Here is a 13,938-nt window from a genome sequence, read left to right on the forward strand (position 1 = left end):
ACTACTTCTCAAAGATCCCATCTAAATACCATCACATTGGGGATTAGATTTCAACATATGAATCGGTTCAAATCCTCTCCCTAACAACATGGTTATAATTAATATTCTTTCATTAATCATTCCTATCCTCCTCACATGTAGCTTTTCTAACATTAGTCGAACGTAAGGTATTAGGACATGTACAACTTCACAAAGGACCAAACATGGTAGGGCCATATGATCTGCTTCAACCCACTGCAGACACCATAAAACTCATCACCAAAGAACCCCTCTGACCCATCACATCCTCTATATCCATATTCATTATAGCACCCATCCTAGCCCTAACCATATATTCCTCTACCCATACCATATCACTTTATCAACATAAACTTAGGAGTACTATTCATACTAGCTATATCAAGCCTCGCCGTTTACACAATCCTATGATCAGGATGAGTCTCAAATTTAAAATATGCTGTAATTGGAGCTCTACCAGCCCTAGCCCAAACAATCTCATACGAAGTCACATTAGCCATTATTCTCCTATCAGTATTGCTAATAAATGGGTCCTTCACACTAGCTACATTATCACCCAAGAACACACATGACTAATCCTTCCACCTGACCGTTGGCCATAATATAATTCATCTGAACATTAGCAGAAACAAATCGGGCTCCATTCGATCTAACAGAAGGAGAATCAGAATTCACTTCCAGATTCAACTTTGAATATACAGCAGGTCCCTTCATCCTATTCTTCCTAAAGGCATATGCAAACATTATCATAATAAACATCCTCACAACAATCCTACTCTTCGGAGAATTCCACAACCCATATATACTAGAACTATATACCGTTAGCTTTACCGTCAAAACCTTACTGCTAACAGTCACTTTCCTGTGAATTTGGGCATCCGCATGTGGTCTGTGATAACCATGAGATTAAGAATTGGCCTAATATTCCCAATAAGGTTTTTGATAGGAAAGAGTGAGTACAGACCCTGGAGCAGTGAACACAAGCTCTCTCATATGCCTTAACAGCATGAAGAGAATTTACTTACATGAGCCTTGGAGGTTAAAAGTTGGAGTTCAAAATTTGGACTCAGTGTTTCATTGATTACTTCCCCTTTTATTGTGCCTTCATAAAAATACTAAAAAAGTTAGGAAAGATATTTATGACATTATATTTGTTTTGGCATCTTTCCATTCAGTTGCCTTTAGAGTTATAAAATTGTTAGATTTAAATTGTAAACTTTAGCATTTGAATTTATTTTTAAATGTTATTTTTGAGAGACAGAAACACATGAGTGAGGGAGGGGCAGAGAGAGGATCCAAAGCAGCTCCACCCCTAACAGCAGAGAACCTTATTCTGAGCTCAAATCCAAGAGCTGTGAGATCATAACCTGAGCCAAAGTCGGTGGCTCAACAAACTGAGTCACCCAGGTGCACCCAGCATTTACATTTCTTAATGCATAGTAAAAACTTGTGTAAAAAGGTGTCATGGGTAAAAATCTCTTTAAGTATTTAGTATTTGTTTATAGTCCATCTCTGTGTTATGCAGAAGCAAAATTTGTAGAAACTGCATTCTAAAAAATGTTTAAATGCAAGTAAAATCCTAATTTTGGAGCTTGGCAAAAGTAATTTGATCAGATTTAGAAAGTAACTACTGACATGATTCTAATCAGATTTCAGAAACTCAAATCTACTAGATCACTGAGAAATTTTATTGAGCTTTGATGCTCACCAAGATTTTCAGCATCAATAACCTTGATAGCATAATTCAGTATGGATGGATTTAGAATAAAATATATCTCACTTTTAAAGCACAGTCACTGTAACTTCGGACTATTTCTTGGTAGTATGTCTATACTTTGTCTGCAGGAGTGTCAGGAAAAATACTAAGAGCAATGACTTGGATTTCCCCATCTCCTTTGCTTTGTGGGGGAAGCTATTAATAATAATTTAGTTTTCACAAATTTTATTTTCCTTTGTTCTGCCTGATTGAAAACCTCATGTAAGTGTGTACAAGACCTCATGAAAAGGTCAGAATCTAAGGACTTCTGACTTGTCACAGATTGAAATAGCATGGGTGGACAGGGCTGTCTTCTGAAGTGTTTCTCTGAAAGATTCTTCTTTGGGGTACCTGGCTGCCACAGTCCATTAAGCATCCAACTCTTGATATTGGCTCAGGTTATAATCTCACTGGTTCACGGGAACTACCCCGAGCTTTGTCAGCCCAGATACTGCTTGGGATTCTCTGTCTCCCAAAATAAACTAAGAAAAAAAAAGAATCTTTTCTGAACACTGGAAATATACCTAGTATCTTAATTTATGCTTATTTTTATCAACTAGGTAAAAGGTTTATCAATAGATATTGACCCTGCTTTCAACTGTTAGAACTAGTGACCACTATTAAACTAAAATCATCATTTTTTTAGATGGTCTCAAAACTATATTGGCTTACATCCTACAATTCTGAACAGGATTGGATTATCTATTGGTTCATGTTGAAAAGACCCAGAACTATTTACTAAAAAGTAATCTTGGCTCAGTTTTCATGCCTCTCACTTGACAAATCATAAGGAAAAGTATGTACTACTATCATTCACTTAGTTGCATTTATAATTTTGACTATTGACAAAGAATCAGCATTACAGAATACATATGCACTGTAGCTTTTTAATTGAACCATAGCTCTCAAAGATCAGCCTAACTTGTCCTCAACAATAGGCAGAATGATTAGCATTCCAGTCATCTGTAAATATTTTTTGTGCAATGAGTATTTGCTCTGATATATAAAAGTAACATATTGAAAATGGCACATACATAGCAAACAAAACTGATAGCATTTGGGTTTGCAAGTATGGAAGCATAATGCCCCTATTTCTTGAGTTCTTTATATGTTAGTAATTGTCTTGAATTGTGTGCATGGACTGTTTCAGGAGCTAGTTAATGACTATTTCCAAAGTCATGTATTTCATGTAAAAATACAAGAATAAAATAAATTACGGAGAGTAATCAAATGTGGTTAGGACTCCCCAGTACTTTTGTAAAAATAACCTCCTTCTAATTTCCTCCGAGTTGAGAAAGTACTTGAATGGATCTTCTTGTCCCTTTGGAAGAAGGAATTTCAACACCCTCAACATAGCAAAAAGCTTGGAAAGTTATCAGCCTTGATTGAAGATGAAATGGTAAATATCCACTTATGAAGTGAGGTCCAAAATTTTATGGTTTGCCAAATTCCATACCATGTCATGATCCCCTTAAATTGTGAACTGGTACTGTGCATCAAGTAATGACAAATCATTACACATTGTCTCTACTAGTCACCTTTCCAGTTAGTCCCTACATGCCTCGTTTATTTTTTTTTAAGAAATAAAATAGCATACATACAGTTAAAGTTCCTTATGTTCCCCCTACACAAGCCAACTTTGTCCACCCCTTCCCTCAAAATGAAATCACTATTCTTAGGTTAGGATACTGGTGTCTAAATTTTAAAATTTCTATTATGTACATATATATCCATGAAAAGATACCAATCTGCTTGCTGTGTTTTTAATGTCTGTAATGGTATTGCATTCTGCACATTATTCTAGAACATGCTTTTGTTACTCAATATAAAGATTTTTAATTACTCCATTAAACATTTAGAACTAGTGATTCTTAGTTATTTTGGTAGTATACAGTATTACATTGATGTATGCACTATGGTTTAATTCTCTGTCCCTTCACTGATAGATATTTGTGTTGTCTTGTTTTTCTCTATTACAAATAATTCTATTGGCTGCACTGTGCATAGTTTTTGCACATAGGTATGAGAGGGTGCTAAGAAATTTATTTCTTAGTTTGTAGGACATGCTGTCAGTATAATGGGTTTGCAATTACGTTACTTGTGTTTTGCATTTTCCCAACTTCTAGTAATATGGTGGTCTCTGTTTTCATCCTTATTTGTCTAATTGTGTTCTCTTGAGTTACAATACATATTCTTTGGCAATTTTCTACTGGATTATATTCTTACTGACCGATAGGAATTATTCTGAGTTTTTCTACTGTCTGTAATACATGTTGGTTGTATTTTCTAGGTTACTTCCCTCCCTTTAGTTTTCAGGTCTCTCTGTGCTGTTGAAGTTGTAAATGTTAGAGTCAGAATTACTCATCTCTTATGATTTATATCTTTGAAAGGAAAACCTCGGCTGCCTAAATTACAGTTTTAATTTTTCACGTTTAGGTCTGTATCATATACATAATATATCTACTTCCTACCCTGGTATGTATAAAAGTCCCACAAAGGCTTTAGTCTCTACTTGAGTGTTTTTCCTATTGATCTTTCTTTCCCTCAGACAATAGCATACATCTTAATCACCTTATGTTTATAATAAGTCTTGATATTTGATGAAACCAAGTCACCTCATTAGTTCTTTGATGTAAATTTTTGAAATCGTCTGAGAAATTACAGGAAATTTTGATTATAATTGCACTGAATCTTATGACTAATTTAAAAATAATTTACATCTTTAGTCACGCTTTCTATACGTAAAGGTTATACATGTACCTTAGCATTTATTTAGGCATTTTATAGGTCTCATATATCTATTTGGAGCTTACTTTTATTGAGGTATAACCAGTATAGAGTAAAATAAATCCTCTGGCCAATTTGACAAATGTGTAAAGTCATGTAACCTCTACCTCAGAACATTTTCATCACCTCCAAAAGTTTCCCTGCATGCATTTGTATTAATGTGCTCCCCACTCACGAGCCCTTGCCAACCACTAATTTGATATTTCTTTCTAGAGTTTTTCCTTTCCAGGATACCATATAAATAAATCCTGCTCTTTTTTCACTTAGCATCATACTTTAAGATATACCTGTGTTCTTTAAAAGAGAAATCTCCTTTTTAGCACTAAGTATTATTTCATTGACTGGACATACTATGATTATTTACCCATGCACCTGCTGATGGACATGTGGAATGCTTCTCGTTTAGAGGAGTATGAATGAAGCAGTCATAAATATTGACTCACAGGTTTCATGTGGACATACTTTTGCATTTTTCATGGGTAAATACCTAATTATTGATTGGATTTCTCATTCTTATAGTAAGAGTATTTACAAAAACTCATTAGTATTCATGACTTGTACACCCACCCCTGCCACTGCAGTCAGGAGGGGATAGTTAGGGGTATGAGCAGATTTATCTACTCTGGGACACAAAAAAGAGGCTATGGTTTGACATAACAACCAGAATATAAAGGAACTGACTCTAAAATTTTGCTCAATGGCAGGGAAATAGCTAGAACCCTGCCAGGGTTGGAGGGGCTAGCAAGTGCCACAGTTCATTTACCCCCTGCACTTGGATAGTACAGAGCAGGATCTGGGATTCCTCTCCAGCCTGCTGCATCAGTAGGTTCTGGGCACCTAGCCTATACCAGCTCTAGCCATTTCACCATGGGACCTCCAGTGAGGCGCACAATGGGACTTCCTTAGACAATGCTCACTACAGCTCCAGCTATCTCACCAACATGACACAGGCACAAAGCACACCAGAACACTCTAGGCCTGTACCCTCACCAGGACACCCCTAGTGTAGAGTGCCCTGGGACCTCACAGCCCACATGTGCTTCAGCTCCAGTTGTCCCACCAGCCCCAACCCCCACACTGCCCAGAACATTCAGGGATTTTCTGGCTTGTGCCTGCCATGGCTCCAGCCATTGCACTCGGGCTCACCAGTGCTCAATGACATAGGATCCATCAATCCACGCTAGTCTGGAAAAACATCCACCCACTAGGGTACTTGCTGTGATGAGTAACCCAGGAGCCCTCAGCCTGCGCTGCCTCAGCTCAGGATGCCCAGCTGCATGGAGCACCCCCATTCTTGTACCCAATCCACTTCAGCTATCCTGCTATGGCACCCTGTGCACACAGGACCTGGGGACCATCATGGCTTGTGCCCACTTCAGCTCCAGCTATCCCACCAGGATGATCCATGTGCAGACTACCCCAGGACCCCCAGCCCATGCCAGCTACATCTCCAACTAGACAGTTAAAGATGTCAAAAGCACCCAGTTGACACAGGGGACATTCCTATACAAGGCCATTTTTCCAATTTTAGGAGATACGCCTGGTTTGGGTAAGTCATAGAAAAAAAAGGTCAAACAAAATGATAGTATATAAGGATATGCTCCCAACAAAAGAATAAGACAAAACTTTTTAAAAAGAACTAAGAGCAGTAAAGGTAGTAGAACAATCACTTCTAAAGCTAGCATTAGGAATAAAAAACACTAATTAAAAACATATAAACTATGCCAACATACACATAAAATGTGGTACAGGGGACTCAAAATGTAATGGTTTCAGAATAGATACAAAATTAAATGACTATATACTTAATATAGACTACTACATATGTAAGATGTTACATATGAACCTCACTGTAAACTCAAAAGCCTTTAAGAGATACACAAAAAATAAAAAGCCAAACACAGTATTGATGATTATTCCTTCTCTTGTGATTAAAGAAAGAGACACACTATGAAAACCAGTAAACAACTTACAAAGTGGCAATAAATACGTACAGATCAATAGTTATTTTAATGTAAGTGTCCTAATGCTCTAAACACAAGACATACATGACAGAGTATATTTTTAAAAAGAAACATCTATATTCTGCCTACAAGGGACTCACTTCAGACCTAAAGACACAGAGTGAAAGTGAAGGAATGGAAAAAGACATTCCATGCAAATAGAAGTAGAAAACAAAACACCCCCCAAAACCCTAGGTAACAATGCTTTCATCAAAAATTAGACTTTAAAACAAAGACTCTAACAAGAGACAAAGGCATTATATAATGGTAAAGGGGTCTATCCAAGAAGAGAATATAACATTTATAGATATCTATGTACCCAACAGTGGAGTACCTAAATATATAAAACAAATATTAATAGACATAAAAGGAAAAAAAGACTGTAATAGAGTAATAGTAAGGCAGTTTAAAACTCCACTTAGATCAAAGGATAAATCATCCAGACAGCACATCATTAAGGAAACAATGACTTTGAAAGAACATTAGCCCAAATGGACTTTACAAGTATATACAGAAAATTCCATCAAAAACAGAATATACTTCTTTTCAAGTGCACATGGGTCTATCCTCAGGGGAAATCACGTATTAGGCCATAAAACAAGTTTGAATATATTTCAGAAGACTGAAATCATATCAAGCATCATTTCTCACCACAACATTATGAAACTAGATAGCAATTACAAGAAACACACACATATACAAACCCATGGAAGCTAAATGACATGTTGGTCAACAACCAATGGGTCAGGGGCACCTGAGAAGTTCAGTTGGTTAAGCGTCCAACTCTTGATTTCAGCTCTGGTCATGTTCTCACAGTTCCTAAGATGGAGTCCTGCATCAGGCTTTGTTCTGGCAGTGGGGAGCCTGCTTTGGGATTCTCTCTCTCCCTCTCCCTCTCTGCTCTTCGCCTGTGTGCGCTCGCGCGCTCTCTCTCTCTCTCTCTCTCTCTCTCTCAAAATAAGTAAATAAACATAAAAAAAAATGGGTCAATGAAAAAATACATGGAGACAAATTAAAATGGAAACAAAATGGCCCCAGATTTTGGGGATATAGGAAAAGGAGTTCGAAGAAGTTCATAGCAATACAGGCCCTCCTTAGAAAAACAAGAAAAATGTCAAACAATCTAACCACACATTTCAAGGGACTAGATAAAGAAAAACAAAGCCCAAAGCAGATAGAAGGAATGAAAGAGACTTAAAAGAATAGAAATAATCCATGAAACCAAGAGATGGTTCTTTGAAAAGATAAACAATTAAAAAAAATGTTTTTTGTATGTTTATTTTTTGTAGGAGAGACAGAACGTGAGCAGGGGAGGAGCAGAGAGAAAGGGAGACATAGAATCCCAAGCATGCCCCGGGCTGTCAGCACAGAGCCTGATGCAGGGCTCAAACTCACAAACTGTGAGATCATGACCTGAGCCAAAGTCAGACACTTAAACAACTGAGCCACCCAGGTACCCATTAAAGATAAACAATTTTAATATTTTAATAAACCTTTACCCAGGCTCATTAGGAAAAGAAATGGAGAAAAGAGTCTAATAAATACAATGATATATGAAAAAGAGAAGTAGCATTCTTCCAAAGGTGAATCAGGAAGAAATAGATAATCTGAACAAACTAATTACTAGTAACAAAATTGAATGAGTAATCAAAAAACTCCCAAAAAACAAAAGTCCAGGACCAGATGACTACACAGGTGAATTCTACCTAACACATTAAGAAAAATTAATATCTCCTCTTCTTAAACCAGAACAAAAGATCCAGAAGTAAATAATGCTTCCATATTCATATTATGAGGCCAGCATTATCCTGATATAAAAACCAGGTAAAGACATGACAAAAAAAAAAATGGCAAGCAAATATCCCTGATGAACCAAGATACAAAAACTCTCAACAAAATACCACATTGAACAATACATTAGAAGAGTCATGCAACAGATTCAAGAGGGATTTATTCCAGGGAATAAAGATGCTTCTCTATATCCACACATTTATGACATTAAACCTGAAGGATAAAAAAACCTATCATCAAAAGTCAACATCAATTCATAATCTCAACAAAGTGGGTTGAGACGGAATATACTTCAACATAACAAAGGCCATATGTGACATACCCACAGCTAACATCACACTCAATATAGTATGGGAAGTCCTAGCTATCAGACAAAATAAATAAATAAAAGGCATCAAAGAAGAACATGGTACCATATATAGAAAACTCTAAGGAATCCACCAAAAAGCCATTATCATTAATAATTCAGTAAATTAATAGGGTAAAAAATTAATGCACAGAAATGTGTTGCATTTTTTCTAAGGTTTTTATCACCTAGTGCTCATCATAAGTGCACTCCTTAATCCATATCATCTATTTTTACCAAACTCCTCACTCACATCCTCTCTGGTAACTATCAGTTTGTTCTCTGCAGTTAAGGTTCTGTTTCTTGGTTTGTCTTTCTCACAACAGTGATAATGGCTAATACACCAATAAAATTCAACAATAATTACAACTGTACCAAAACTATTAAAATACCTATGAATATACTTACACAATGAAGTGAAAGACCGGTCTTCTGAAAAGTATAAAACATTCATACAAGAAATTGAAGATGATACAAACATGGAAAGATATTCCATCCTAATGGTTTGGAAGAAATATTGTTAAAATGTCCATACTATCCAAAGTCATCTACAGATGCAATGCAGTCCCTGTCAGCATACCAATGCTATTTTTCATAGAAGTAGAACAAATAATACTAAATTTGTATGGAACCACCAACTTGAAAAGCCAATGAGCTCTTGAGAAAAAAGAACAAAGCCACAGGTATCACAATCTCAAATTTCAAGATCTATCATAAAGCTATGCTATTCAAATGAATATGGTACTGGCATAATAGACACCCATATCGAGGGAACAGGGTACAGAGGGCTAGAGTAAACCCACATTTATAGGATTGGTTAATCTAAAACAAAAGAGGTAAGAATATTCAATAGGGAGAAAGCTGTCTCTTCAATAAGCGGTATTGGGAAAACTGGACCACTTCTAAAACCATACACAAAAATAAATTCAAAATATATTGTTGGATTCAGTTTGCTAATATTTTATTGAGAATTTTTGCATCCATGTTCATCAGAGATATTGGCTTATAGGCCACAGTGAGACCTAAAACCATAAAACAAACTCCTAAGGGGGGAAAAAAAAGCATAAGCAGTAATACTTTGGTTATCAGCTTTAGCAACATTTTCTAAATATATCTCCTCAGTCAAGAGAAACAAAGGCAAAAATAAATTATTGGGACTACACCAAAATTAAAAGCTTTTGTGCAGTAAAGGACACCAGTCACAAAATTAAAAAGGAATTTAATGAATGAAAAAAAGGTATTTGAAAAGGACATATCTGATAAGGGTTTAACATTTAAAGTATCTAAAAACTTAAATTCAACATACAAAAACTAAACAATCCAATTAAAAATGGGAAAAAAATCCTAAAAGACATTTTTTAAAGGAAGACATACAAATGGCCAACAGACACGTGAAAAGATGGTTGACATCAATCATCCAACAGGGAAATGCATCAAAACCACAAATGAGATATCACCCCACACAGTCAGAATGGCTAGTACCAGAAAAAAATAATAAGATTAGGTGAGGATGTAGAGAAAAAGGAACCTTCATACACTGTTGGTGGGAAGGTCAAATACTACAACCACTGTGGAAAACAGTAAGTAGGTTCCTTCAAAAATTAAAAGTAGCAATACCACACAATCCAGAAATTCCAATACTGGATGTTTACCCAAGGAAAATAAAAACACTAATTAAAAAGGGGGTGCATCTCAACAATAGCCAAATTATGGAAAGAGCCTAAATGTCCATCAACTGATGAATGGATAAAAAAATTTTGGTTTATATACACAATGGAGTACTACGTGGCAATGAGAAAGAACGAAATATGGCCCTTTGTAGCAACATGGATGGAACTGGAGAGTGTTATGCTAAGTGAAATAAGCCATACAGAGAAAGACAGATACCATATGGTTTCACTCTTATGTGGATCCTGAGAAACTTAACAGAAACCCATGGGGGAGGGGAAGGAAAAAAAAAAGAGGTTAGAGTGGAAGACAGCCAAAGCATAAGAGACTCTTAAAAACTGAGAACAAACTGAGGGTTGAGGGGGGGTGGGAGGGAGGGGAGGGTGGGTGATGGGTATTGAGGAGGGCACCTTTTGGGATGAGCACTGGCTGTTGTATGGAAACCAATCTGACAATAAACTTCATATATTGGAAATAAAAGGGGGTGCATTCTAAGGGGTGCATCTGAGAGAATGGAAAAAGTGGTATAATTATACAATGGCATATTACTCATCCATAATAGGAAATTATATCTTGCAATTTATGACAACATGGATGGACACAGAAGGTATTACGCTAAAGGAAATAAGATACAGACAATTACATTATTTTACTTATATGTGGAATCCACCACCCCCAACCAAAATGAACAAATAAACCAAGAAAAATGAACAGAACTTGAAATATAGAGAACAATCTTGTGCTTTCCAGAAGGGAGGGTGGAGAGGAATGAGCAAAATGGGTAAAGGGGAGTGAGAGATTCTATATTTCAGTATGGAATGAATAAGCATGGGATGAAACCCACAGCATAGCAAATCTAGTTAATGGTATGATAATGGTAATGTATGGTATATTGTGGTGAGCAGAGCTTAACTTATAGAGTTGGTGAGTCACTATGTTGTACACTTAAAACGGGTGTAACATTCTGTAGTAACGACTTCAATGAAAAAGATAAAAAACAAGAGTGTTGACTCTGACCATTCCTATTCAGTACATTACTGGAAATCCTTACAGAGCAGTCAGAAAAGAAAAGAAAGTAAAAGCACCAGAATTGTACAGGAAGAAGTAAAAGTGTCACAATCTGCAGATGATAGGGTTTTATAAATAGAAAATACTCAAGTCCACACCTAAAAACTCTTAAATCTCTATGAATTCAGTAAAGTTGTAGGAAGCCAAATTATCATAAAAAGCAGTAGTATTTCTATATACTAACAAGAAATATGTGAAAATGAAATAGAGAGATCCCATTTACAATAGCATAAATAAATCAATAAAATCCTTATTAGCAAACTTAACCAAAGAAGTGAAAAATCACTACTCTGGAAACTTCAAGATACTGAAGTTAAATCAAAGAAGAAATGAAAAAATGAGTGGTAGTCTCTGTTTATGGATTGGAAGAATTAATATTAAAATATATGTACTATTAAAAGCAATCTATAGATTCAGTGCAGTCTCTATCAAGATTTCAGTGGCAACTTTACAGGAGGAAAAAACACAGTCTTAAAAATAAGATGGCACCACAACAACCCAGAATAGCCAAGGTAATCCTGGCAAATTAGAAACAGGAGACCTCAAAACCCTTGATTTTAAACTATACTATCAAACTATATTAAAACAGTATGGTACTGGTGTAAAAACAGACAAAGAAATCAATGGAACAGAATTAAGAGCCCAGAGGTAAACCCAAGCATATACAATCAATATTAATAAGGGAGCCAATATGGTTCAATGGAGAAAAGACAGTCTATTTAATGAAAGGTGCCGAGAAAATTAGGTATTCACATGTAAAAGAATAAAACGGCACCCCCTTCTTATGTCACTAACAAAAATTAACTTGAAGTGACTTAAACATAAAACCTGAGACCATGAAATTCTTAGAAGAAAACAGGAAAAATGTTATTTGCTATGGGCGTTGGCAATGATTCTTTGGATGTGGCACCTAAAGCATGAGCAACAAAATAATAAAAAAAAACAAAAACAGCTGGGTTACATCAAACTAAAAAGCTCTTACACAGCATAAGAAATTATCAACAAGGTGAAAAGACAACCTACTGAAGGGAAAAATGTATTTGCAAACTATATATCTTATAGGTGGTTAATGTCTAAAATATGTAAAAAATTCATGCTGATAAAAATTAAAAAGCAAACAGTCTAATTGGCCCATCTAAATGGACAAAAGACCTAACTGTACATTTTTCCAGAGGTGACTTGCAAAAGGCCAACATGTACATGAAAAGATCTTCAGTTTCAGTAATCATCAGGGAAATGCAAATTAAAAACACTATTGCACCCACAGTAACTGAGGTGGTCACTGCAGACAACCAGGCTGTGGGCCAGCTCCACCCACCAGTACACCCATACCAGTCGCAGTTCATTCATAATAAGAGGGTTCGTTCACGCAGCCCACACGGGGTACATTCTCAGAGAAGCCAGTGCTTATGACCAGGTGGCATTGTGCTCTGGGCCACAAAGGAGGCCGTCTACATAAAACCACTGCTGTCAAGGCAAACAGATGCAGCTGGCTTACTTAATGCAAACAAACAGAGAGAATGAGACAAAATAGGGAGACATAGAAACATGTTCCAAACAAAAGCACAAGACAAAACCTGAGAAAAAGACCCACACTAAATGGACCAATCTACTGAAAAAGAGTTCAAAGTAATGGCCATAAGGATGTTCAATGAAATTGAAAAAAGAAAGGATTAACTCAGAGAGAAGTTCAATAAAGAGAAAATATCACAGCTGAAAAATATAGTACATGAAATTAAAAAAAAAACACTAGAGGAAAACGAGATTAGAGAAAACAGCAGAATGGATCAGCAAGCTGAAAGACAGGAGAGAGATTGAAAATCACTCATGCTGAACAGAAAAAAAAAAGATAATATGAAGGGACCCCTGGAACAACATTAAGCATAATAACTTTTGCATTATAAGGGCCCCAGCAGAAGAGGACAGAGAAAGGTGCAGAAACAGCAGCTGTAAACCTCCCTAGCCTGAGGAAAGAAACAGACATTCAGGTCTAGGAAGCAGAGGGAACCCCCAAAACTATGAACCCAAGGAGGTCTACAGAAAGACACATAATAGTTAGAAAGTCAAAAAGCAAAGATAAAGTCTTAAAAGTATCAAGAGGAAAGCACATATTTATGTACAAGTGAAATCTCATGGACTGTCAGCTAACTTTTCAGCAGGAACTTTGCAGTCCATAAGGGAGTGGCATGATATATTCAAACTGCTGAAAAGAAAAATCATACAATCAAGAATATTCCACCCGGAAATACTGTCATTCAGAATTGAAGGTGAGATAAAGGAGTTGATCTCCACTCAACTGGCCTTATAAGAAATGTTAAAGTGTCTTCTTTCAGCAAAGAAAAGGTCATAACTAGAAATAAAAAAAATATACATATATTAAAGAAAAAAATAACATCAGTAAAACCAAATGTATAGTTAAAGGTAGTAGATAAATCATTTATAAAACCAAGAAGAAGGTTAAAAGACACAAAATTATGAAATCAATTATATCTACAAATTAA

This window comes from Herpailurus yagouaroundi, unplaced genomic scaffold (assembly GCF_014898765.1).
Source record: "Herpailurus yagouaroundi ecotype Mexico unplaced genomic scaffold, PumYag 29, whole genome shotgun sequence".
Taxonomy (NCBI): domain Eukaryota; kingdom Metazoa; phylum Chordata; class Mammalia; order Carnivora; family Felidae; genus Herpailurus; species Herpailurus yagouaroundi.